Genomic DNA, 27,414 nt, shown 5'->3' with positions numbered 1-27,414 from the left:
TGGAAGTCTGGCAAGCGAAGGCCCCATCCTGATGTAACGGATGACTGCTCACAACACTGTGATGAATGAGTCCCTAAACCAAACACATCAATACCTGGTGGGCGTGAGAAGGACAATGCTCATTACCTTCAATGAGGTTAAACCCTTTCTCTCAGGCATCGTGTTAAACCAGGCTCCATAGTTACAATTTGATCCCAAAACAAAGAAATAAAGGTCAATGATTGAAGGGAATTCTTTACCTTCAAATTAAGATGTGACAAATTTGTCTATTCTTCACTGACAATATTTTGCTTCTTCTGCAAAACCAAGATTAAAGTGAAAGAAAAATAAAAGGGAAAGATTAAGCTTTGAAAAAATTCCTATTTCAATTCTCTGGTTATTCCTATCTGTTTGTTCATTGAGATATTCTCTGTAATTGTTATGAATCTAATAAGATACAGTGCCACAGAATAAAACAAAACAAAACAAAGCAACCAAATAACATTAGCAAAGAGAACTAAATTTGACCCCAGTGATGGTTTGGATTTCAACTAAAGGAAGTGGGGCTTGATGAGACATTACCTACAAAGGGGGAGGGAGGGGAAGGCATGCTGTGGAAATCCCTTCTACTAATAAGTTCTGTATCTTGTAATTCTATCAACTAGCATACAGTCACCCTGAATCTTTGAGGGCCTTCCAAGTTAGGAGCTTTGAGAGCAAAGACACCGGAAGTGATTTCTTACACCTCATCATGTAACCGTTTCATGAGCCACAGTTGATTGGGCCAGGACTCAGCCATGATCCATGACACACAATTGGATCTTGGCACTGATTTAGGGACACCGTTGTTTGTGAGTTGATTGATGAATTGGCTTAATATGAAAATCTGAGAAAACAGTAGTACTCCTTCCTGCATGTTGGCTAATCAACTAATCACTTCTCTCCTCCAGAAAATGAGATGGGACCTCCCAGAGTGGCAGTAGGATCACCAGAGCTCCTATAATAGCCTGAACTGTGGCCAAAAGTGTTTCTGGTTTCTAGGGACACCTGGCTCAGTCGGTTAAACATCCCACTCTTGATTTCAGCTCATATGATCTCAGGGTCATGAGATCTAACCCTGCATCAGGCTCTGAGCTGAGCATGGAGCCTGCTTAAGATTCGCTCTCTCCCTCTTCCTCTGCCCTTTCCCTATTGGTTCACTCACACTTGCTCTCTCTCAAATTATAATAATAAGAAGTAGAAGAAGAAGAAAAAGAAGAAGAAAGTATTTCTGGTCTCCATGAAACCTGCCCTTGGGGCTGCTAAGATAGTTTGTTGTGCTTTCTAATTTTTTAGAGAGCCCTTATGATAAAAATGCATGTGTGTGGTGACCTGAACATGGCTTGGTTTCTTCAACTTAGAAGAACCTAACAGAATAGTAACCCATTCAAAAGACCCAAGAATATATATTGTGGGTTCCTTAAGGGTAGATATCAAGTCTTACTTTTATACCTTAAGTATGTGCATTTGGCCAATTCCCAGTATGTGATTAGTGAAAGGGTGAATGAATGAATAAGTGAAGACCCAAAGAGATCAAGACCCAAAGAGATTAAGATTCAGAAGGCTACTGACAATAGAAACCAATATCGTATCTTGACCCTGTTTTAAAAACTAGTCATTCTTTCCTGTCCTTATGTTAAGTAATCCTGAGACCAAGCAAGAGTAGTTTAGCTACTTATTTTAGGAATCTGTTTCTGGAAAATAAGACCATAAACCAACTAAACAATTACTTACCTAGACTAATAGCAAGGTGACTGTGTGGCTCAGTCACTTAAGCATTTGCCTTTGGCTTAGGTCATGATCCCAGGGTCCTGAGATGGAGCCCCACATCAGGTTCCCTGTTCAGCAGGGTATCTGCTTCTCTCTCTCCCTCTGCTCCTCTACCTCTATTCGTGTTCTTCCTTACTCTGCTCTCTCTCTCTCAAATAAATAAATAAATAATCTTTAAAAAAAGACTAATAGCTTTCTTAGGAAGACTCCCTTCAAGATGCTCTCTTTGTCATGCCCACTAATTCAAAGCTATAATATCCTAAACTCTGTCCAATCCAAGTCAGTTCCCCAAAAGGGAAGAACCACCTTAAAAATCATCTAGCCAAAAAAAAAAAAAAAATCATCTAGCCCTGGTCTAAGGATGCTACTGATACCCTACTCTAATTTTTATTTTGGGTCACTATGAAGACCCATCAAGGTGATGTTCTTCCTTACTATGGATGTGGTAAACTGACTGTTACTCAGTGACAATGTTTTTCTCTTTCTGCAAGACCATGCAGGCCTTATCCACATAGTTTTGCTTGATAAGTAGGTTTTTCCAGTGGTATTTGACGGTAATTGACAATACAAAACTTCCGTTTCAGGTCATTTTCTACTTTTTAAAACATGCTTCCACTTTTTTGAATGTACAAAAATTTACTAAGCACAGAGAAATATGGGTGTTTTTGTTTTTCCTAGAGAAGTTGGAACGGACAGCAAATATACCATTGTGTTACTTTGTCTAAAGAATAAAATAATTGGACTGGAAGTTCTTTCAAAAATCTTTCCAACTTTAGGATTTGGTTTTCAGGAAATCTATGGAAGTGCTCTTTAAGATTCTATTTTGAATAAATGTCCTAATTGCTTGTGGCTGTGCTGAATGCATAAAGAATCTCATATTGTCTCAATTCTGACACAAAAAGTGGCTCATGGTACATGAAAACGATGTTAAGACCCTATGACCCATTAAACACTGTGTTTAATTTCTCAAATATAGACAAAAATGCACAGCTCTGAACTTGCAGTAAAGTATCTGTCATGAGAGTCATTTTAGTCCAAATGACACTAAGAAATGGCTGTCAATTCCAGACGTTTCCAACTGGATGTGACAACAGCCACCACATGTCATACAATACACCACACACAATGTAAACATACCATTCACGTCTACAACTGAGATATTTATGGCATTTTCCATGGTTGCCATGTCAACTCATGGAGCAACCAGGCCATTAAATCATGTTGTCAGCAGGCCAAGACAGTAACACTGCAAAAAAATTTCAGTTGCTGACATGAAACATTACATTTATCATTTCAAGACTGGTTTTTTTTTCAGATGCCTTTTGCTTCATGCTCTTCACTGCTTCTGAGCTGGTCTTTCAGGGTACAAGGAGAATATGAATGAGCTGCTTAAAATGCAATAGAAATCCCAGCCAATTTTTGATTACTTTTATTTTCCTAGAACTCATTTTCTTAAGGTTATAATCTTGAGGTCATGTCAAGAGAAGAGATGCATTCGGAGTTGACATATCAATGATATAACTGGACAATTTTTTTAACTCTCTAACTTGGATTCATTGATTCCTTATTCTTCTCTGGATTATTTATTTATTTATCTATTTATATATTTATTTATAAATAGATAAATTTATTTATTTTTATTTTAGCAAATCTCCTGGGTTTCGAGGGAATTCACTTGGATTCCTTCTGAAGACAGTTTGAGAGCCTTTGGTGAAATTCTTTTCCAAGATCACAGAGAAACTCTAATCAATAGATATGGGATGGGCTCCACAATCAGTAATAACAGGACCATTTCTAGGCAATCCTGATTTTACACGATCACATTGAGAAATGGTGATTCATTGAATTGTATAATTACATATAATTTAAGCTTTCTACTATTATAAGATTTTCACATAAATTCACAAGTCAGAAAAATTTCTCTGTCACACGTAGCCCCCATTTGGTTTTGTTTTTCTTACCTCAGGAGATATATCTGGGTGGGGGGAAGTTAACTGTCACACAAAGTGTTAGATAAAAAATAAAGTAGGTGTGATATTTCAGTGTATATAATGATAAAATTCTTCTATCAAGGACTACTATGGAATGTCCTAAAATGATGATGGAGAGCTTGCTCTTCTTTGCTTCATACTCTCTCCTCTCATATATACCCTTCCTCACTTCCCTTGGCCATCTCCAAGCACATTTAACATGCAGGATTTTTATAAGATTTTGACATTTTAGCTGCTTATGTACACATTGTTCTGCTCTTCATTCCTCCTGGAGAACAATCCTGAGAACGTAGAGTCAGTGGAGTTTTCAGAGAATAAGCCTGAACATGAATTTTCTATAACTGATCATTAGAATAGCTTTCCACTCCTTTCTCATCTCTGCATCACCCACAGCCCTTGAAAGGCATGCCCTCCCACAGATATTGTCCTGGAAAACAGATGGATGGTAATCAGGGAGTATGGAAAGGAGCCAGGGAGGCAGCGTGTAGAACATCCAGGCTGTTGTCATCAAGCAGATACCTGAACACAACCAAAAACCTGGAAGAGAAATCTGAGGATCTCTGCCACTCAGAAGTTCACAGTCAAGCAGGAGAGGCAGGTCCTTACAGACAGACTTTGATATAAGGCAGCCTGGGGTTTGGAGTTGGGAATAATAGGAGCTGGGTCTTCAAGGATGGGCTGGCAGTTTCTGACAATCATGTGAGTGACATCCAAGCTGAAGAAATCCTTGAGCAGTCCCCTGAGGCAAGAAAATGCTGCCAGAGTCCTAGAAAGAAAAGTAGATCATGTGCTTTTAAAGAAAGGCCAAGCCATGGAGGACTATAGGTGCCTGGGTAAAGAGATTATAGCAGCCAAGGTTTTGAGGGAAGAGAGATGCGGTCAGATCCATGCTCCCAGGTGATGTTTGTAAGATGAATCTGAGAGGAAGGAGGATAAAGTCACGAAATCAATAAAAGTTATTGGAATAATTGGATTGGGAGGGTGAGAAGATAATAAAAAGAGGATTAATAAAATGGTAATACAAAACCTGAATATGTTCAGGTGTGGTGAAAATGCCTCTCTCAGATGTTTTGAAGGCAAAAAATGATATATTTAGAATGAATAAGTAGATACATATTCATACAAAGAAATAGTATGCAGCAGTGAGAAAAAGTAAGTACACATAAGCACAAAAGTATGGTTAAATCTCCTACAGATAAGGTGGAGCAAAAAAAGTAAATAGGATATGATTCCACATCTTCAGAATTCAAAAACTAATCTATGCTACCGGATAGATGGTGGCAGCCCTTGGAGAGGGTGAAACGGCTGGAAGGTGCACAGCTGGGCCTTCCAAGGAGCGTGCCACATGCTATTTCTTGATCTGAGTGCTGGTCACAGGATGTGCTTGGTTTGTGAAAATTCACTGGGTGATACATTTCTGACATAGTCACTTTTCCTTATGTTATTTTTATTTATTTATTTATTTTTTTACTTTTCTTTATGTTAAACTTTGATTAAACTTTTCACAACATGATACACCTTGCTTTGGAGATCTCTATGTAAGGAAGGGAGTTAGACATCTAACAGGTGATCTTTGAAATTCAGCCCTTGACTCTGAGTATAAGTGGGGTATTCAAGGCCATGCTTCCTGGATTCTGAGAAAATTAAAAACTATGATTTAGTCCCTTGCATCATGTAGTGAAACCTGGCATCCCCCAGTTCCTGTCCCAACACCTCACACCCCAGCCCTCTCCTGATGCCTCAGCCCAAGACTTGGAGCATCAAACCAAAACCACAGGCCTGGAAACAGGCCATCGCCACCAGTAATACCAAGAGGCAAACAACCAAGTCATTGTCTCACCCACTTAAAGGAAGCAGAAGAATAAAATTTGATAAGGCCAAACGCCAGGCAGGAGGTGGAGATGGGGCGGTGGCTATCTCTTAGCAGCTTCAGAATAAAACCAGTGGACCTCAGTTCCTGCCAGGGCTTGGGTAGAAATCCATCATGCCACGCCTTCCCCGGTGGTCAGCCCCACTGTGGTGATTAGCAGAGAGAAACCTGTAATGATTAACTGGCCTTGTACATACAATGGTGACCCACAGACACAGACTTCTTATCTTCCAGGAGCTCAGTACTTTCCTATTGAGTCATGCCACATGTTCAGACAGGGAAGTTCACAGGGTTTAATAAGCTTCAAGATCTGGATTCAGTGTGAATTCCTGTAATTCGCTAGAACCCTTTCTGACTTCTCTCCACCTGGACAAAAAGAAAGCTTTGAAAAAAAAAAGAAAGAAGAAAGAAAGAAAGAAGAAAGAAAGAAAGAAAGAAAGAAAGAAAGAAAGAAAGAAAGAAAGAAGGAAGGAAGAAAGAAAAAAAAAAAAAAAGAAGGCCCCAAATTGCTCCCAGAAGGATTCCTAAGAATTTCTTAAATGGGAATTTCCATAAATACATCTTATAGTCTGTTTACATAGTATTAGCTCCTTGAGAAGGGAGCAGAGTGACAGAGAATGAAGGTAGTACAGGAATGACAAATACAAAATATAGGTACCCAGAAAAAAATGAGACCCAGATTCAAAACAAAACTCTCAATATCCACATCAAGACGTTCCTATGAAAATTGTTGACTGCAGTCAATACTTGCAACTTCTCATCAGAACTGATTTAAGTGGACATCATCTTTGCTTATCTACTTTGATCAAGAATGCGTTGTGTTTATATGGAAATTGATGTTATTCGAAGCTGTTTCACAGATAATACAGACTTGAGATCTCTCGCCCTCACTCCCCGCTCTTCATTTCAGCTGTCCATTCGTTAGCAAATTTCTTTGAGCACCTTCCACACCCCAAGTCCTAGTAAGTCAGGTCTGATCCAGGAGGTCTGGAACCAGCCTCCTTGTGACCTGGCGTAGGATTTGTAAATTCCTCCTAACTCCCTTCACCTGTCAGCCAGCACCCAACCCTTCCACAACCCAGGCTATTAGGGAGATATCCTTAAGGATCAGCTCTGATCATTTACACTCTCCCCCCTTATTTCTTGCTGGCCTCCATTCCACAAAATGATAAACCAGAACAATACACACACCTAAAGTATCCCCCGCCAAGCGAAAACAAAAGAAAACAAAACCTTTATGAGATAAAAGGAAAATCCTTAGGATAAGAAGGCATTCAGAATCCTTCCAAGTCTGACTCCAGATTTCCTCCCCTGGTCTTAGCATCCTATCTGAGCCCTTTCTTTGGTGCCTTTCTAGGTCAAAATGGCTTTTCTATTTTGCTTTTATTTAAGATGTATCTTTTGCCTGGAATGCTTTTTCCTCTACTTCTGTTTACAAAAATTTACTCATTATTCAAACTTCAGATTCCAGTGTCCCTTCCTCTACGCCACCTGTAACTAATGCTGTAGTTGGCGCTTCTTCCAAATCCCTGTTCAACAACCTCATGTTGACAGTTTGCAGTCTGCCCCGATGAGAGTATTGAGTTGACCATTGACAAATGCTGCAAATAAGAGCTTGATTTATTGTTTTGTTGATGAGATTTAAGTAAGTGGTGGAGAAGATATTAATACAGCACATTAAATTTCAAAGTGTTCTATGTTTGTAGGCATTATATTATTATTATTATTTTTTTTTTTCTCTGTCAGGGCTCCAGGTGGAGGGAGGCACCTGGTTCATGTTTCCTGGAATGCCTGATCCTATGAGTCACTGGCCTAAGCTCTGATCCTCCCTGACCATTTATATTATAGCTTGGAGTCAAGTCATTGAGAGTCACAGGGTTGAGGACCCAGATGGGACTCAGAAGCAAGAAGTGGCAAAAATGACCCAAAGGAGGAAAGAGGCCTCGGGTTGATCAGTTCTTATAGAGGCCAAACCTGTATGGAAAGCTTTTATCAGGGAAAAGAAGCCTGCTCAGTGGGTGCCCAACACAGAGTCCTTGACCCAACGAGGGAACTTGACATTATGTGGTGGGTGTGAGCTTGGGTTGGGTTACCTGCCCCTGCTCCACATGCTCCTGGCAGATCAGGAGAGCAGGCTTTCATTCTTAGGATCAGGGAAAGCAAGCAAGCATGCTCTCTCTGCTCTCCACACTCTCCCCCACATTTGTCCTCGGGGTACACAGGCACATATATGAGGAAATATTCTCCTAGTATTTGAAAATGGTTCTCCAATTCAATAAAGAAGCCACTCAGGCCACTGAGGGATAAATGAAGCTCCAACACATGGTTCATTGTTTCTCTTTCATTTTAGTAGTTGCTATCAACAAAAAAATATCAACCAGCATTCATGTTGGAGCTCCATGGGTTCCTAAAGGATGTGAGCAACTTCTTTACTGAATCTAATAGTAATCAACGATTAATTTATAATCTGATTTTTAAAAATCATAGTTGAATCACAACCAGAGGTTGGCTATGAGCACAAAAGTTCATCAAAAACCAACAGGAGGGATCCCTGGGTGGCGCAGCGGTTTGGCGCCTGCCTTTGGCCCAGGGCGCGATCTTGGAGACCCGGGATCGAATCCCACATCAGGCTCCCGGTGCATGGAGCCTGCTTCTCCCTCTGCCTGTGTCTCTGCCTCTCTCTCTCTCTGTATGACTATCATAAATAAATAAAAAAAAAAATTAAAAAAAAAAAAAAACCAACAGGAGCATTATGTTAGAATCAATTGGCTGCAGGTAACTTAAAGAGTATTTTATATTTTATTATTGTTTGTACATTGTGTGTTACCCATTGATTACACCAGTAAAATCTACAACACACGTGCATACACACACACACACACACACACACACACTTTTTTTTCAGAGAGCCAGCTGTTACACATTTACCAGAACACTGCTACCTGTGAGAAATGCCCCACAGAGGGAGGAGAGAAGGAAGGGAGGACTTGTCTGCCCCCCATGTGACTTTCCTTTGGGCTGTTGTAAGGAAGAGCAAAGCACATGAAGCTCTTGGCACACCACACTTGCACACAGCAGTGATAACAGCAATAAACACCACAACAGGTGAATATGGCAAATGTCTGTCGTGAGCTTGCCGCACATGGGCGTGCTCTGTTTACTCCTCACGGCCATCCTACTCACTGGGTTCTGAGTTCCTCCCATTTTACAGACGAAGAAACTAAGGCATCCAGAGATTAAGGGGTCGGTGCTCAGTAAGCTACGACTACAGAGTTAGGCGACCTGAGAGCACGTTTCTTGGGTGTGATTCTCTTCTCTCTTTTCCCTGCCATCCATTTGTCCTTCCGTTCTCTCTTATTTTCCCTTCTCATAGTGCTTCTTCTGCGTCCTCACGTCAGCCCCGGCCACCTGAAACAGAGAGAGGAAACATCAAACAAGAGTCTTTTTTATTTTCTTTCTTGCTGTTCCTTTTGAGGTTGTATTGACTTAAAAAATTATTTTGATTTAACTTCAAGCTTATAGAAGTGTTGCAATAATAGTACAAAGGAATACCTCACCCCCTTTATTCAGTTTACACATTTGTTTCAATGTTGTCGAAGTTGCTTTATTAACCCTTTTCTCTCCCTTCTGGCCACCAGGTATGCACCAGACGGGGAGCTGACATCATCCGCCCCTCAGGCCAAGGTGACTGCTGTAGCAGCCACTTAGTTCCTCAGTCCCTCCACACATTCTTGTGTATGTAGCACCTTCCTTTTTTTTTTAATAATAAATTTATTTTTTATTGGTGTTCAATTTGCCAACATACAGAATAACACCCAGTGCTCATCCTGTCAAGTGCCCCCCTCAGTGCCCGTCACCCACTCACCCCCACCCCCCGCCCTCCTCCCCTTCCACCTCCCCTAGTTCGTTTCCCAGAGTTAGGAGTCTTCATGTTCTGTCTCCCTTCCTGATATTTCCTACTCATCTATTCTCCCTTCCCCTTTATTCCCTTTCACTATTATTTATATTCCTCAAATGAATGAGCACCTTCCTTTTCTAATATGATGTCCCTCTTTATCTGTTCACAGCAGGGCCCCATTAACTACAAGGTTTAATGGCTTGTATGAGTGTTACCTTGGTTTCTATGGTGTTGTGTGGATCACACTCCAGGTACATACTATGCTGTTCCAAACCCCTTGGATCCAAATGTGTTTCAACATCCGGCAATCCACGAATTGTAGAAGGTAAGATGGGGAATGTTGTATGGATCTAACAACATCTCCAGTGAGGTCTAGGTGAGCAATCCCGTAACCAAATACAAATATTTCTGCAGCAAATGCATTCAGAATAAACAAAGACTTCACATCTTTTTAGTTCAGTTCATTTCAGTTTGAGTCACCAACTGAGTTTCCATATTCAAAGCTCCTGGCTTTTAGGGATTGCATACAAAGGGGATAGTACTGTACTTTTTATATGATAAGGGATAGGTGCTAGATATACCCTTCAGTGATTGATCAGCTCTGTGGCATCTACATTGCATGGAAATTTAGTAAATAGGTCAGCTTTGTTTTTTTTAAAGATTTTATTTATTTATACATGAGAGACAGAGAGAGAAAGGCAGAGACACAGGCAGAGGGAGAAGCAGGCTCCATGTAGGGAGATGAATATGGGACTCGATCCTGGGTCTCCAGGATCACACCCTGGACTGAAGGTGGTGCTAAATCGTGAGCCACCCGGGCTGCCTGATGAGCTTTGTTTTAATTAACAGTATTAAAAATTCTAATAATCTCAGTAGTACTTTAAATAGCAGGATATTGGGGCACCTCGGTGGCTCAGTCGCTTAGACATCTGCTTTTGACTCAGGTCATGATCCCAGAGTCGACTCCCACATCAGACTCCCTGCTGCAGAGAGTCTGCTTCTTCCTCTGATCCTCCCCTCTCTCATTCTCTCTCATAAATAAATAAATAAATAAATAAATAAATAAATAAATAGCGGGACATTGACAACATCCTGCTAAATGCCTCCCCCCCTCCGCACACACACACACACACACATACACACACACAGAGTAGAATTTAAGTCTTGAGGGTGATAAGCAAAGACTAATGCTTTCTTACCAAGGAGAGGTCATTTGAAGTCCTAGGGAATTGAGAACTCAGTTTCAAGGAAGATGGTGGCCTTCTAAGATTGCAGGGACCAATAGTGACCATTGGGACCATAAACTGGTAATAAAAATTTTGTATTAAAGAATACACAGTTCTGTATCTGTACCACAGTCCTCACAACAAATTAGTTTACATAACAGGAAATAATATAATTTGTTTTATGATAGCACAATGGTTATCAATTCAAATAACTAGCCTTTCAAATGCATTATATGCCTCTTATAAAATAGATGCCTCTTACTACATAGAGTGACTAGCTCCCAGTTAGCAGCCTCCACCGAGACCTCTTTTCTCTAAAATTTTAATTCTGTTGTATTTCCTACCAGATTCCATCCAACATGACACCAGACACGATCTCAACGTCTTCAGGTGTCTTACTCATTCCAAACATCTACTAGAATTTTTGTTTCTTAAGCTAAGCGTAGGTACTAAACAAGTATTTGAGGTTAGTTGTAGTTGACTTCAAGGAAAAATTGTAGATTTGAGGTGGGCTGGACTTTAACACTCTTCCTGAATGTGTAAAAATTTTTGTGATTTATTTCATGATACATACACTTTACTCTCCGCATTCAGTGATTGGGGTTGATTCACATTATGCCCATTTTAAAGACTGAGAAAATGAGAGCTTAATCACATTGCCATAGTCATAAATCCAATCAGAGTGCATCAGCCAGCAATACTAGGTTTTATAGGTTCAACTTAAGTAATGGATTGAACAATTCATGGCCATGGCACAGGTTTTCTCAAAGATCACTTTTTTCCCAAAGAAGGCAGCAAATTCTCTCTCCCAGAAAAGTGCCTCTGGGTTGATGCTGTCCATAAAACGTGAGACAGAAACACAGAGAGCAGAGTGCGTCCTGGAACTAGGGATGTGCAACAGCCAGATTACCAGCAGCAGATGCAGTGAGCTGGGTGACCATGCTGCTCCCTTGTCTTTTTTTTTTTTTTTTAAAGGATGTGCTGCACCCTCTGAGCAAAGTGGCAGTGTCTGCAGCCACCTGCCTGCCACAGGCCAAGCAGCTGATCTGATGTGAATTATTAACAGAGAGTCCTGGGACCTCTCCTAACAATAGAGGAAGCTCCCAGGTTTGTGGGTGACACTCAGGCAGGCAGGTACCCAAATCAGGCTCATCTGAGAAGAGGTGAGGCTTTGTGGTGCGAGCCAGCAGAGGAGTGGTCATGACCTGGGCCAAGAGGGCCCCAAAGGTGGCACGTTCTAAGGACTAATCGGAAGACGAGAGACCAAGTGTTGGTGCCACATAGCTGCAAGAGAGCAGGATGACATTTTTAAAGCACCTCTTCTCAGCTCAGACATCAAATTATATTTAAATTTCCCTGCCTCGGTGCAATCAAAAGAAACCAACCCGACTGAAAGAAATGTGCACTTCAAGGCTATAAATCTGAAACTTCCTAATCCCCAAAAGTCCACACTAGACTTCTTGCCTCCATGGAAACAACAAAGCATTCAGCCAACTGATTGGCCTCCAATGAATTTTAGATAAGACAGCTTGGAAGGGAATGGATGTGATTTTAATGCAGAAGAAAGCGCTGGAAGGGAGGTCCACTTGGTTCATATTTGAATAAAGCAAACAAGGCAGACGAAAGGCTGACAGCTGTAAATGACATTGTCAGTACAAAAATTATCAGCCAGTTTACAATCTGTTTGCTTATGTTGAACAAACAGACTGTGTGTGGCATCCTTCGGCCTCGTGAATGGCAGAAATACTTGCGGGCTTCAGAGAAGCTATCTGCTCTCCTGCAGCCCGGCCACAATTAGATCGCCATTTGACAGCCACACTGAAAAGGAAACTGTCCCCTGCCTTTCCCCCACACCCCCTTGCCTCTTTGCTTTCTCTTTTCCTTTCTTTCTTTGCCTTCGCCTTCTTCTTCAGAGGACAAGCACTGGAGTCGGGCAGAGATACTCGTCTTGTTGTATTGATGGCTTGAATTATGTTAGTTCTGTTGCAGGATCCAGCCATTTACTGATGTGCCTGACATTCCAAGTGGGAGATCTCCAGTAGCCTAGCAAGGCTCAGGGCCCAAAGTCTTCATTTTTCATTCCTTACAGGAAGCAGAATCCCGGAGCGGCTGAAAGAATGTCACTTTTTCTTCTGTCTCCGAGACCCTTTGCTTTGAACTTGCTAACATTGCATTTGGTGCAGAAACAAAACCCAGCCCAGGAAGGGCTATGCAGCAAGCAGCCAGCCCTATTCCTCTCAGCGCAAGGCCCAAAGCACCCAGATTTCAGGAGGAACAACAGCTCCATGGGCTCTAACTCCCCTGGAGGGCTGGGCCTGAGTCTTTAACCCAGCCCCCAACCGGAGAGGAATGAGTTGTGTGGTCCCTTTGCTTAATCCCCTCTGTGTTCTGCAAACTCATAACACAGAAATAGTTCCTTTTGTTTAAAAAGAATGGAGAGCAAACACAGGTACTAATTTTATCCCTCACGTTCTCTGAGGCTCACCCTTGTTTAACTGCATCAGAGAGATTTAAGCCCCTGGTAGTGGCTTTTCATGGGGCCAGAGGCTATTTGGGAACTCTTGGCTTCTTACCTATCAGTCAGAATCCTGCTCACCTTGGCTTTAGTAACTGCAGGCTCCTGCCGGGGGTGGGGGTGGGGGATGCCTTCACTTTTGTAGAATTACTTCCTGGTAACAGGATAATCTCAGAGGAAGACCGTTCTTTCCCACAAAAACCACGGTTTTGATTTTCATGTTCTACTTTGGGTACTGTCATTATTTATTGTGTCTCTTCCTTGCTAGCGTTAGCGAAGAAGTATTCTTTTTCCAGAGAGGATCAAGTCTTCCCTGTAGACCTGCCTTTCTTTTTTCCTTTTTTAATATAAAGAAGCTGCTTAAAGGTACTTGGGTTATTTGGCCAGGACAAAAAACAAAACAAAACAAAAATAAACCACACACACAAAAACACTGATGCTAGGTGAGTGCGGTGTGTTTGTAGCAGATAACAAGGGGCTGAACAGGCACACACAAAGCTGGAAGACTGGTAATTACCGCTAAGCAGTGAAGCATCAAAACACCTCTTGTATGGAAAGTTCATCCAATTACCACTAACCTAGAGTAGAGGGTTATGTTGCGGCTGTGCTTTTTCATTTTAATCTAAATTGCTGTTTCTTTTCCTCTGATATGGTCATCGGTCATAAAGAGTTGACCATCATTAAAACTGTTTGACTTGGAACCCTGTAGTGTTTGGCTAAGAGGGGAAATGCAAATTTGATGAAAGAATAGGGATACATTTACATATCAGCTTCAGCTCACATGGAGAGAGTAAACATTCTGTTTATCTCAAGTGTCACTTTATGATTTCAGTAGAATATAAAACTGACCTTGGCCCAGTCATTGCCAAAGACCTACATGAAATATATGATTGTCCAAATACGACTCATTCAAGTAGAACTTCTGGGTGAACCCTGAGGAGCTCAGCAAACAGGACTGGCAAGAGAGCAGGGCTGGGGAAACATTTTGCTCTGATAAACTCCAAAATGAAATTCTGGAATGAGGGGCTGATGAATAAGAAAAACAAACAAAAAAACCCTACTTCACACAAATCTTATTCAATTACCATGAATTAAAACATCCTGCTTAGCTACTAGTTTGTCGTTAGCTACCTAAAAATTAAAAAGTGTAAAATCTTAAAAAACAGCAATAACACTTAAATGGGAAGTGTGCTTCCACCAAACCTTTGTTTCAGCGTTCGGGCACAAGAACAAAATCATCATTTGTTTGGTTTCTAGAAACTATAATTGATTCGAGGAACTTCGACACTCCATAGGTAGTTTACATTACAGGGGGATAATTCCTTTTGGCTGTTTGAATCAACCACGTTTGCATTTTCCACAACATTTTTAATTAGTTTTTTTTTTCTCAAGCTAAGTCAACATTCATCACTGTGTGAAGGAACATAAGACTTCTGTTCATAATGAGGGTTTTGAGTGTGCAGGAAAATATTTAGAGACAATTGCAGGCATCTGGGTTGCTAGTTTACCTCCACTTGCTCACACCCAGAAAATCATTGTAGAAAATAAAGGAGCAGAATGAGATTACTTTCTCTTATGGCATAAAAGGAGTAAGATGATGAGGATTTTATATATATATATATATATATATATATATATATATATATATATATATAGTTATATGTGACATATATAATACCATATATTAGTATATTTTAAAAGATATTTATTTTTTCACTTGAGCTAGCCTGGAAATTTTGCCCACTATAGAACAGAAAAATCTCTTAAATCAGAGAAAAGAAAAGTGAAAAATATTTGACAGATACAAATACTTTTTAATTAGAATATCAAAGGACATTCTTATGGGATACATTTATACATTTACTTTCAGAACCCACAAAATAATTATTTTTCAAATAAATAATATAGCCACATAAAATAATGCAAAACTTGGTGCGCCTGGGTGGCTCAGTCTGTTAAGGGTCTGCCTTCTGCTCAGGTCCTGGGATCTAGCTCGGCTTGGGTCAGGCTCCCTGCTCAGCAGAGAACCTACTTCTCTTTCTCCCTCTGACCCTCCCCACTGTGTGTGCTCTCTCCCTTGCTATGCTCTCTCTCTCTCTCAAATAAATAAATAAAATCTTTTTTAAAAAGGATAATGTAAAGCTTTAACAGAAGCTTTTATAGTAACTTCATACCTGAGTACAGTTTTTGCATCTTAATTACAAATAACTAAGCATATTTAGCAACATCTTTGGTCAGAGTTAAGCTGAGGTTTTTTGAGGCTTTATGAGTGGGAGTTTGAGAAACTAATAGAAATAAGGAGAAAGCATCCCATTGCTACCAAAACTATGGCCAGGTTTTCCAAACAGTGTTTGAAAGGAAACAGACATACTGTCTACACTGGAAAAAAAGAAAAAAAAATAGTACATGTGGGGAAGGGGGAGTATATATTTGAGGAAGAAAGCTTAGCAAGCAAGCAAGCAAACAAGCAAAAACTGACAGCCAAGACTGTTAAAAAGCTAAGGACAAGCTTTCAGGAAGAATTGTGTGGGGCTCCCAGGGACAAATGGAAAACACGTGAATGTTAATTCAAAGCAGGTCATTCCCCATCTCAGACTATTTCTGCCCATGAGGGGTAAACGTTAGAATCAAAGCTGAATTTAAATGCGACAAATATTTGTGGGATATTTGTGATGTGTCAGGCATAGTGGGTCACAAGGGAGGATAAGACACCTTGAGGAACTCATGGTCTAGCAGGAGAGAGGCAGATACACACAATTTGCTTGGCCACATGCTGGATAACTGTGCATGCTGTTAGCAGCAGGCTTGAAAATCATGGATCCCAGCAGAGAGAGAGGAATGCAGGCCTGAGAAGCTCTGTTGCAGTAGAGCTCCAGGTGTTACTAAAAGCACCCGGGTGCTTCCTCCTCCATAAGTACTTCAGAAATTGAAAGTATCATATGGTTCTCCCAGCATCTAACAAGATTCTTGGTTGCATAAATAGTAATGAGTCTTGAATGCAAATCAGAGTGAGTTTACCATTCTGAGATGTGGAGATATCCAAAGTCCAGACACCTACTTCAGAAGGACCACATATAGAAGAAGTGTGTTCAGGATCTAGGAAGAGCCACGAATTGTACAAGATAAGGTAAATTGAAGAAAAATGTGAAAAATCAACCTGAGCATTTTCCATAATGACTATACTTACTATGGTTGGTGCACTTACAATGTTGAGTAAAGTTAAATTGATATGTGGTACACCTGAAACCAATATAACATGGTACGTCAATCATCCTTTAATAATAATAATAATAATAATAATAAATCCACATGGGCAGGAGCAAATGGGTACCTGACAGCATCTTGTATGACAACATCATTGCTATGGGGATCGCCTCATTTAATTCTCAGAACCCTAAGAAGAGATTATGAGCAATGATGTTACTATCCCCATTTTATAGGTAAAGAAACTAAAGGATAGAGAAACTAAGGAATTTGTCTAAGGTCAATTAGTAAATAACAAAACCATTCCAAAATATCTCTGTTGATTATCCAACTTATGCCATTAACCACGACCCTATTCTGCTTTCTTGTTCCAAATGGTCCTAAAGTATGTCCAACTTGCCAACAAATGCAAGCTTCAAGAAGCAGCAAGTTCATTTTCTGTACTCAATAAGGAAGAACAGAGAGATACTTTCAGTCACTGGAGATGGTCACACAGGGGCCAAAAGACTGTTGGAAATGTGGATGGTCTAAAGTACTGGGATCAAATGACCTTTATGGGTACTTTCAAACTAGTTACTCTGATGTGGTGACTATGGGCTATATGAACAGAATGGAAGATGCTGCCTATGGTTGTGTAGGTTGGGCACTGCACAGTTCTATGGAGAGAGACGTTTCACATTCAAAGTCAGCATGGATTTGAGTATTTCTTGAAACTAGAGAAATATTTCTTAGTTTTCCTGACAGTGTTTGTACTGGGTTTTAAGGGAGAGTAGCTATTCCTTATATGCCCTAAGTTTCCATCGGGGCCTTTGGGACCTCTGACCACACTTGATTTAGATAACTATAGATGAGGAGGATGGAAGGGCATGAAGTCACAGACAGAAAGACAAGTTAGGATGTTACAACAATTGCTCAGAGATACAAGGTGAGGACCAGTGATGGGAATGAGGAAATGCTGGGGACTGGGGAAGTATTTCAAATTTATATTGGTTCAGGAGAGAAGTGAGCTAGACTCCAACTTAGGAGTCACATATATGAAAAGATAGCTGTAACTAAAAGAGCCAGTAAGTTTACATGAGAGTGACAAGGAACAAGAAAAGATAACCTGAACATTATGCGAATTTCAGTAGCTGGTAAGGAAACCAGGAGAGGGATGCCTGGGTGGCTCAGCGATTGAGCCTCTGCCTTTGGCTCAGGGCGTGATCCCAGGGTCCTGGGATGGAGTCCCGCATTGGGGTCCCTGCAGGGAGTCTGCTTCTCCTTCTGCCTGTGTCTCTCCCTCTCTCTGTGTGTCTCTCATGAATAAATAAAGAAAATCTTAAAAAAAAAAAAGGAAACCAGGAGAGATTTCCTGCAGCTGGCAGGTAATCAGCAGGGGGTGTGTTTCAGAGAGGAAATGCAGTGGAAGTAGGAGGTGAAGTTGATGGAGATCACAGTGGACAATAGTTGCTGATCTTTAGGAGATTACTTTCAGTGGATTATTGGTGGAGAAAGAGAGAAGCCAGACCCAGAGGTTATGGAGTAATAGCTGGTCAGAAACTAGAGGTAATGAGTTTAGAAGTTTAAGCTCAGGGCAATTAGTGAAAAGAAAACAAAAGAAAAGAAGAAAGAAGAGAAAAGAAAGGAAAGGAAAGAAAAAAGAAGAAAAAAGAAAAAGCAACTGGACCTATTCTATCATCCAACTGTATTCTTATTAAATTCTTAGGGGAAAGCATTTTGCAAAATAAAAACCATGGCATGTTATAACTTAGGAAAAAAGCACAATGTTAAAACATGCCATACTGAGAGCATTAACATGTGGTTTTAAAAAAGCATGACATGTTAAAGCATGACACCTTAAATCTTCATTCTTACTCTCTGACTTACAAAGTATCATGTTTATTAAAGTGAGCAATGGTAGGAATATGAAAGATTTCCATTTTCTTCTTTATGATTTCAAACTTAAAGTAACCATTGTCATTATCCTTATGTCTTTTCTGTATTTTCTTTATATATAGACCCACATTTTTATTTATGTAATTAAGCATAGCATTTAATGTGTTGGATAAATCAAAGAATACATATGCTCTGGTAATTTTTTGCTTAGAGATGCATTGCATATTGTTCCCATAATTAAATATGTTTGTTGATAACATGACTTTTACTATCTTCATGTAACTCCAATCCTGCGTGCACACACACACCATGATTTGCTCAGATGTTTTAACTATTGGATGCTTAGATTGTTTCCCCTTTTTTCCAATTATAACTAATGCCACCGTGAACATCTCTTCTTCAACCTCTTTGAATTTTTAGGATAGCTTGATATCCTGACATTGGATATCCTACTTCACAGAGAAAGCTATATATATATATAGTGGCCTCAAACAACACAAATTTCTTTTCTCATGGTTTTGGAGGTTGGAGTTCTAAAATCAAGATATCGCTTGGGCTGCATCCCTACTGGAGGCTGTGGGGAAGCATCTGTGCAATCCTTTTCCAGTTTCTAGTGACCACCTGCATTCCTTGGCTTGTGGCTCTTTCCTCTATCTACAAGTCTCTCTTCTGTCCTCACATCTCCCTCTCAACTCTAGTTCTCCTGCTTCCCTCTTGTAAGAACTCTAGTCAGTACATTGGGTCCACCTGGCTACTCTAGGATAATAGAAAATATATTCTTAAGATTCTTGTATTTATTGCAAAGTTACTCCAAGAATGGTTATTCCAGTTTACATTTCCATGAGCTAACAAAAATGCTCTTTTTTTTCTTTCACTTTTACAAAGGGCTTGGTGTATTCATTAAAAAAAAAAAAAAGTTGATCAATTTTATAGGATAAATGTTGAACATAAGCCTCTATATGATAAATTTTTGAAATTTGATTATAAATGAGATAACTTTTTTCATGTTTATCATTCTTTTCTATCTCTTCTTCAGTGAGTTGCTCATTCATATCTTTAGCCAAACCTCCTATTAATCTATGGGTATGCTTATCTATCTATCTATTATCTATCTATCTATCTATCTATCTATCTATCTATCATCTATCTATCTATCATCTATTTATTTTCATTTTAAATCCAGTACGGTTAACATATAGTGTTATACTAGTTTCAGGTGTACAGTATAGTGAATCAGCAATTCTATGTATTACTCAGTGCTCATCACGATAAGTGTACTCTTTAATCCCCATCACTATTTCAGTCATCCCTCCATCCACATCTCTTCCTATAACCATCGGTTTATTTTCTATAGTTAAAGTCCGTTTCTTGGTTTGTGCCTTTTTCCTTTGTTCATTGTTTTGTTTCTTAAATTCCTCAAATCATTGAAATCATATGGTATGCAGCTTTCCCTGACTTATTTCACTTAGCATTATAACTCTCTAGATCCATCCATTGTTCTTGCAAATGAAAGATTTCATTCTTTTTAATGGCTGAGTAATATTCCATTATATAAATATTTACACACATGCACCAATATATATATATATATATGTATCGCACAAATATATGTGTGTATATATATATATATATATATATTCCACATCTTCTTTATTCATTAATCTATCAGTGGACACTTGTGCCGCTTCCATATCTTGGCCATTGTAAATCATGCTGCAATGAACATAGGGGTGCATATATCTTTTCAAATTGTGCTTTTGTATTGTTTGGGCAAATACTCAGCAGTGGGATTACTGGATCATTCAGTAGCTCCATTTTTAATTTTTAAAAGAACCTTTGTACTGTTTTCCATCGTGGCTGCACCAGTTTGGATTTCCACCAACATGCACTAGAGTTCCTTTTTCTTTTTTAAAAAATTGTTTAGGGATCCCTGGGTGGCGCAGCGGTTTAGCGCCTGCCTTTGGCCCAGAGTGCGATCCTGGAGACCAGGGATCAAATCCCACGTCGGGCTCCCGGTGCATGGAGCCTGCTTCTCCCTCTGCCTATGTCTCTGCCTCTCTCTCTGTGACTATCATAAATAAATAAAATTTTAAAAATAAAATAAAAAATTATTTATAAAATATTTTGCATCGTGAAGATATTATTCTTTTGTCTACTATGTGTATTGTAGTGTGTGTGTATTTTGAAATGTGATATTTTACATAATCAAATACAGCACTCATTTATTTGGTGGTTATCTCTGTTTGCTATTATGCTTACCCAACACTTTCTTGTCCTGAAATTATCGATCCCTCTGTCCCCTTGGTTTTTATTCTAATTCTACTACATGACAATGTTTATCTTTTATTTTTTTATTAAGAAAAAAAAGTTCACCTAGAATTTATATGAATATTTGTATAATATTACCTGGCTTTAATTTTGATTTTTCCTCCATATTTAACTTATTACCTTATGAGCTTCTATTTTTCTCTTTTTCTATTATTTTGAAACCTACTCTTATTATATCCTGAATTTTTATATATGCTGGAGTCTCTAGGTTTCATTCTGTTCCATTAACCTATTTTTATGTTGATGTCATACTATTGTAATGGTATATCACTTTTGCAGAGCCGTATCTTCAGGGGACACCCACGGCAAGATGATAGCAATACATTTCATGTGGCCTGGCAGCAAGGCCTCAGAACTAAGCATCAAAAGACCTACGTTCAAATGTAGGCATTGCCACCACTCTGCCGGGTGATATAGAGTCCCCTAAAATTTTAAATATATTTCTTCTTTAAAAATGGATACCTGCCTACCTAAAATTGGCATTGTAACACCTTTTGCCAATTTCGTAACTTACTCAGAATCAAGAGTGAAATTATATCAAAATACTTCAAATTCCATTTCAAATGTTGTTAATGAAATCATTTACCTTCCCATGACAGAGTAAGAAAAATCTCCGATTTTGTAATATTGTTTTTAAAAATGAGTATCCCTGGTTTGAAAGAGGAGAGAAGAGTTAAGTTTTCAACCGTAACTAATAATTTAGGAGAATCATCATTAGAATTTGCCATGTAACCATAGGACCCGCTTTTTAAAGAAATGAATGCTTCAGAGAAAAAAAAACCTCGAAGCATATTTATTTTTGGTCTCGGGAGGAAAAGCCTATTTCAAGACAAATCTTCATACTGAAGGCATGTGTGGCATTTGTCCTCATCATCAGGGAGATTTGGCTGTTACTGATTTAGTAGATTCACTGGCAGCAGAGCTTTTTAAGGGGAAAGTCTGTGTCTTCCAAAACTATTTAATGAATAGTAGCTGCAATAAGAAGTTGTTGTCCAAATGAGTACTTCCCCTGTATTCATATTTGGATAAAAACTTTCAGCCACGTTGGGCCAGTGGGGAGAAGGTTCCCAGAGTTGGAGTGCACCAGGCACAGGGCAGGGAGCACTGGGTCAGGAGCCAGGGAGCTGCAGGATCTGATCTCATGGCTTTGAACTTCCTCCATGCCGTGGTTTCAGTTTCTCCAGGTGAATACAAGGTGAATACAAGCGTTGGCTGCTTTAGCTCTGGGTCTCTCCTATTTTAGCTTCCCATGACTTGGTAATAGTCAATACCTGATTGCCTCATGCCACCTGAGATCAGTGCTCATCGTGTCTGCTCACCCAAGTCTGGGAATCGCATCGCAGGAAAAGAAAATCAGGTAGAGCGGGCACTGCTTATTAAGCTTTGGAGGTTAAGAGCTGTGTGTGGGCAGAGGCCAAACCATGTTGTCTCTCCCTCCCTCCCTGCCCCCAGCATCTAGCACTGTGCAACAAGCACCCAGTAAATGGTGATGAAAATGATGAATAGATGGGAAAGCACACAGGTGGCCTACCCTCAGGAAAGAAGTTAAAAGGTGTTTACCCTTCCAAGAAGTATGGGAATCCTCTCCCTTTGGAATAGTCCCCTTGGTTTCAAGTCCTCCATCCCACCCAGGATGAAAGGGAATAGGGCTCCTCCCACACTGGGACCTCCGGCTGGGTTCTATTTGTCCACACAAATAACCCCCTCCTTATTTATTCTGCCAGCAGGGTCTGCACCTAGGAGGCAGGACTTCAAGCCAACACCTCCTCTCCTGGGGCAGTCCCGGAGCTGATGCACAGCCTATCCCCACCCCCAACACCAGTGAGCCCTTCCCTTGAACCAGGATGGGGTTCCCACCTCAGCAGCTGGAGGCATTGTCTCTCCACCTTAGCCTGGCAGAAACATTCAGTTTAGACAGGTGGCTGAGTTTTCCACACACCGATGCAAGTTTCCTTCTTCTTTGGCCTCCAGCTACCTCCTCCCTGTCGCTAGGGTCTGGCCAGAATAGGGGGCTGGGTGGCAGAAGGTGAAGCAGAGCTGGAGAGGAGCCTATTCATTAGAGGTTCCTTTTGATGGACTAGGATTATTCTGCCTCCACCTGTCAAGAAATGGAAGCCAGAAGATTGCAGGCAGGTACTCTGATCAAACACTCCCGATGCTAGCTCAGACCTCCAGGGCTGTGCTCAGGAGCCCCTTAGCCAGTGAAATCCAAAGCCAGTAGGAAAACATGGTGGGATGGCCAGGCTTCTGGCTTCCAGCAATGCACCCAGTTGCTGCTTTGACTGCCTTGTGCATCACTTATTAAACAGACCCAAGATCAACTTATCCATAAGGTTTGGCCTTCCAGGTGGTCCTCTGCGTGCAGGTGGGGCTAGAAGTCCAGCTCACCATGACATCTGATGGCATGATTTCTGCAAAGGTTAGTTCTGCTTAAATTGGCAGAAGTGTTGCAAATCAAGAAAGGAAGGGGGCTGCACATTTAACAGGTGGTGGTTTCCTTCAAGAATTTTACATAGGTAGCAGTTTTCAGAGGGAAAGCTACATTTATTTCCTTATCCATATCATGGAGTCATTTGTCATGGGCTCTTTATAGCTGAGAGATATAAAGGGATAATCATACACCCATAAATTTGAAAAAAACACCATAACAAATCATGTCTTCCAATTCATTACAATCAAGTTCTATGTAGCTTAGAGAAAGTGATTCTCAAATGATTCTGTAATCATTCTGTAACCAGCAATCTTGTTTCTTTGTCCAGCCTTGTGAGGTCACCACTGCATTTCTGGAGATTTTTGGAATAAGCACCCAAATTATAGTAAAAGCCAGGCAGGTAGGGGTGTTAGGTGCACAGCTGGCTTGATGCAGTAGTTTGGGTGTTTACTTCTATATAACAGTCTCTTAATTTGTTCTATTCAAATTTGTCCTTCTGCCAAATGAATGATTAATGCATGGCCCCTTGTAAATGTTAAATCTGCAATTATAAGCCATATAAAATGTTTCCATAAGTAGTAAGTCTCTTGTCTTGTCATCCCCATTTCCCTTAAGAAATAGAGAGAATCAGGATGACCGCCTTGCATGTAAGAAGTAAAGGCACAGGACATAGAAACATCTGCCTGAGTGTGAGCTTATGTGATAGAATCAATGCAGGAACCCTATCTCAAATCCCTGAGAGAGTAAAAGGGAAGGAAAAACCTCATGGACCTTTTCAGCCATAAATAAATTCTTATGCAAACATATTTCAAAATGTGAGCGAGAGTGTGCACCCATTCGAATGAGGTTTTATTCACCACGGGGAAGGTCGCATTTTCATATGTAGGACTCAGTGGCAGGGGAAGATGAAACCATCTTCCAAAGAAATGAGGTCATGTAGGTTATGGCTCCAGGAAGATTTTGTTAAAAAGAAATAATTCCTACTTCTCATTCATAGGAAAACAGGACTACTCTCAAGAAAAATTTCAACTTTCCAACACCATAGTGTGATTTATTTCACTGATAGACTGCATTTGTGGTTTTATAGAATTGACATTCATTTGATCTAACCCAGCTAACAGGTTGAATCTTTTCTATAGATGTCTTTCTTCCTTGATAAGCCAAGCAGTTTCTTATTCACAAATTCTTTCTAAAATTTCATATTCTGAATGAAGGATGCGGAAGGACCACATTATGAAATTTCCTGAGGTGTTCCACATTCTTTTAATTTTATCCTTGTGTTTTTGTGCAGGTGATCTCCTTTTACATCTGGATGTGTTAAAGTAAATTATTTATGTTCAACATAGGGAGAATTTCTCGTGTTTTAGTGAAGCAAATATTCATAATTGAATGTTGTTATACAATGAGTCATTATGCTTATTTAGTATAAGCAAAGCTTTAGAAAGTTCCATGTTATAATTTTCCTTAAAGCTTCTTAAAATTAGAAAAGGTTGTTTTTCTTGCTTGTTTCTATTTGTACAAGTAATAGGTGGTAATTTGCAAATACAGCTTAGATTTCACCACTGTCAGCATTTTGATATAAATATATATATGCACAGATTCAGGGTCATATTGTATGTAGATTTTTGCTTCCTTTTCTTCTTTTCTTCTTTAAAGAATGTATTGTGAGTACTTCCCCATAGCATTAAATATTTTTTGAAAACATGCTCTTTACAACAGTGTCTACTGAGTTTGTTGAAAAAGGGTTAATTTAATGAAATCAGCCAATTTTGTGGGAAAATAATATATATTTAGTATGGTATTAAATTAATAACTATATAATTTGCTCAATGGTTTGGCTTCTAAACCGCTGTTGTAATATATACTTGCAGTGTATCTTGTGGCTGTCAGGGTCCCTTCTCCTGCAGGAGCCCATTGACCAACATGCTTCATTTTAAGCCAAGTTCATGTGCAAAGAGACAGAGCACAGAGATAAAGGATGAGGGTGTTATGCTTTGGAGCATTGTGATAACTGGATTTCTCAGGAGCTTCACAGAGGGTATGAAATTTTGGAACATGAGAAGGAAGACACAAGATAAAAGTAAATAGCTCCTCAGTAGGATAGCTGGATAAAGATACTTTTTTTCTGAAGAAGACATTGCTTTATAGTTTTTAACTAGTTTTATTTTCCAGGAGTTTAGTTCCAACCTAGTCATCTCAAACCAATCTGGTATAGTTTACCAACAATCAAAGTGCTAGATGAGCTCTTTATGTTTTGTTTTCTCCTTTGAGTTGGCCAACTGGGTTACTCCTGCCTTTAAAATATCTCTTATCAGAATGACTCTTGCCTAAGATGCAGAAATGTGGAATTTCAAATGAAGGCTTAAGCATTATTTCATAGGTGAAATCCTTGTTGATTCTCGCCTTTATCTTTTGCAGGGTCTTGGAGCATTAGTTATACCAAGCATCACAGAAGATTATCACAATTATTTAGGGGAAGAATTATGAAGAGTTGGAAAACAGAATCTGGATTTATATTTAAATTTCAATCATAAAGCTTTATCCTTGACAATCTCCCATTTTATTTTCTCTGCCATATTGAGAATTTTCCCTGTGTTTCATTGAAACTGACCCATGCATGATTTACTACTTGTCACACATTGACCATTAACTTTGTTTTTAAGGTAGAATGTTATAGGGCAGCCCGGGTGGCTCAGCGGTTTAGCGCCGCCTTCAGCCCAGGGCCTGATCCTGAATACCTGGGATCCTGTCCCACATTGGGCTCCCTGCATGGAGCCTGCTTTTCCTTCTGCTTCTCTCTCTCTCTCTCTCTCTCTCGTAAATAAATAAAGAAAATCTTTTTTAAAAAGGTAGAATGTTTAAAGTTCCCCTTCATTTATTTTTTTTTTATTTTTTTTTTATTTTTTATTTTTTTAATTTTTATTTATTTATGATAGGCACACAGTGAGAGAGAGAGAGAGGCAGAGACACAGGCAGAGGGAGAAGCAGGCTCCATGCACCGGGAGCCTGATGTGGGACTCGATCCCGGGTCTCCAGGATCGCGCCCTGGGCCAAAGGCAGGCGCCAAACCACTGCGCCACCCAGGGATCCCCCCCTTCATTTAGAATATGTGGCATTGCACTTGCTTTACACCCATGAGCAGGCCATTATGTCTATGCAGCAGAAATAAAAGGATTTGGTTTCATATAATAACATAAAGAAAAACCTTTTTGGTGGAAGAACACCTATTAAAAATGACAAGTTAATGGTTTGACTGGCTCCTTCTGACCTGAGAACATACAATTTCCTTGGAAGCAGACCCTATGACAAGACATTCTCAGTGAGTAAAGCTTCACATTTCCCTTTTCCTCTTCTCTGTCTCAGATTGGCCAGTTGGATGTGTGTCAGGTATCTGCCCCAGCCCAACCTCCCACATCTTGTCAGAGAAGCCTATCTTTACCCAACGGAAGCACATGATTCAGCAGGTACTTGACGTGTGGTCTCCTAGGAAACAGCAACCAGGTATCTAAACAATTCATTGCTGACTGACCATATCTCCAGCTGCCAAATGTTTCCTCTAAATGAGTACTCATTTTAGTCCAAGAGTATCAGGGTTCACTTGAGTCCTGGGACTAAGATGGAGTGAGATCTTCAACCAGGTTGATCCCCACCACCCAGAAAAGTTCTAGGCATTCATTTTGGAATTCTGGGTTGGTTTCTGGGCATTCTTTTCAAGCTAGGTTACTGTGTAGAAACTAGCCGTTAAGTGTCTACAGCAGCCACAATGACAACTTTCTGGCTTTTTGCCATTGGTAATTTCTTTATAACCACTCAAAGATAAAAGAGCAAGACCTTTCCAGCATCCATGTATATATTCATCATCTGTTAGCCATGTCTAGTTATGTTATCTAGTCTTATATAAGGTTTGTACCAAGCATTGAGAATACAAAGATGAATAAGCTCTCATCCTGAAGAACCCAGTCGAATGGGAAGAATGGCTTTCTAATCTAGTGAGTATTCTATAGGAGTACGTTTCATGGCAGGAGCATGAACAAAAACCTGCAGAAGGAAGATTGGATATGAAAGAAGAATTGGATATGCTTTCACAGAAGGAGTAAGACATGTAGAGTTGGGTCTTGAGAGGTGAATGGGAGTTTGGCAAAGAAGGGGGTCGAGTCCATTTCTGGGCTGCATCCTTTTTTTGTTATTGCTATTTGAAATCACTTCTCCACTGTGAAGTTAGGCACAATTCATTTGTTTTATCCTCAAGCAACTTAAGGGTACAAGTAAACATAGTAATAGACATTGT

Source organism: Vulpes lagopus, chromosome 18, assembly GCF_018345385.1.
Source record: "Vulpes lagopus strain Blue_001 chromosome 18, ASM1834538v1, whole genome shotgun sequence".
Classification (NCBI taxonomy): Eukaryota; Metazoa; Chordata; class Mammalia; order Carnivora; family Canidae; genus Vulpes; species Vulpes lagopus.
This window is presented reverse-complemented; position numbering follows the sequence as displayed.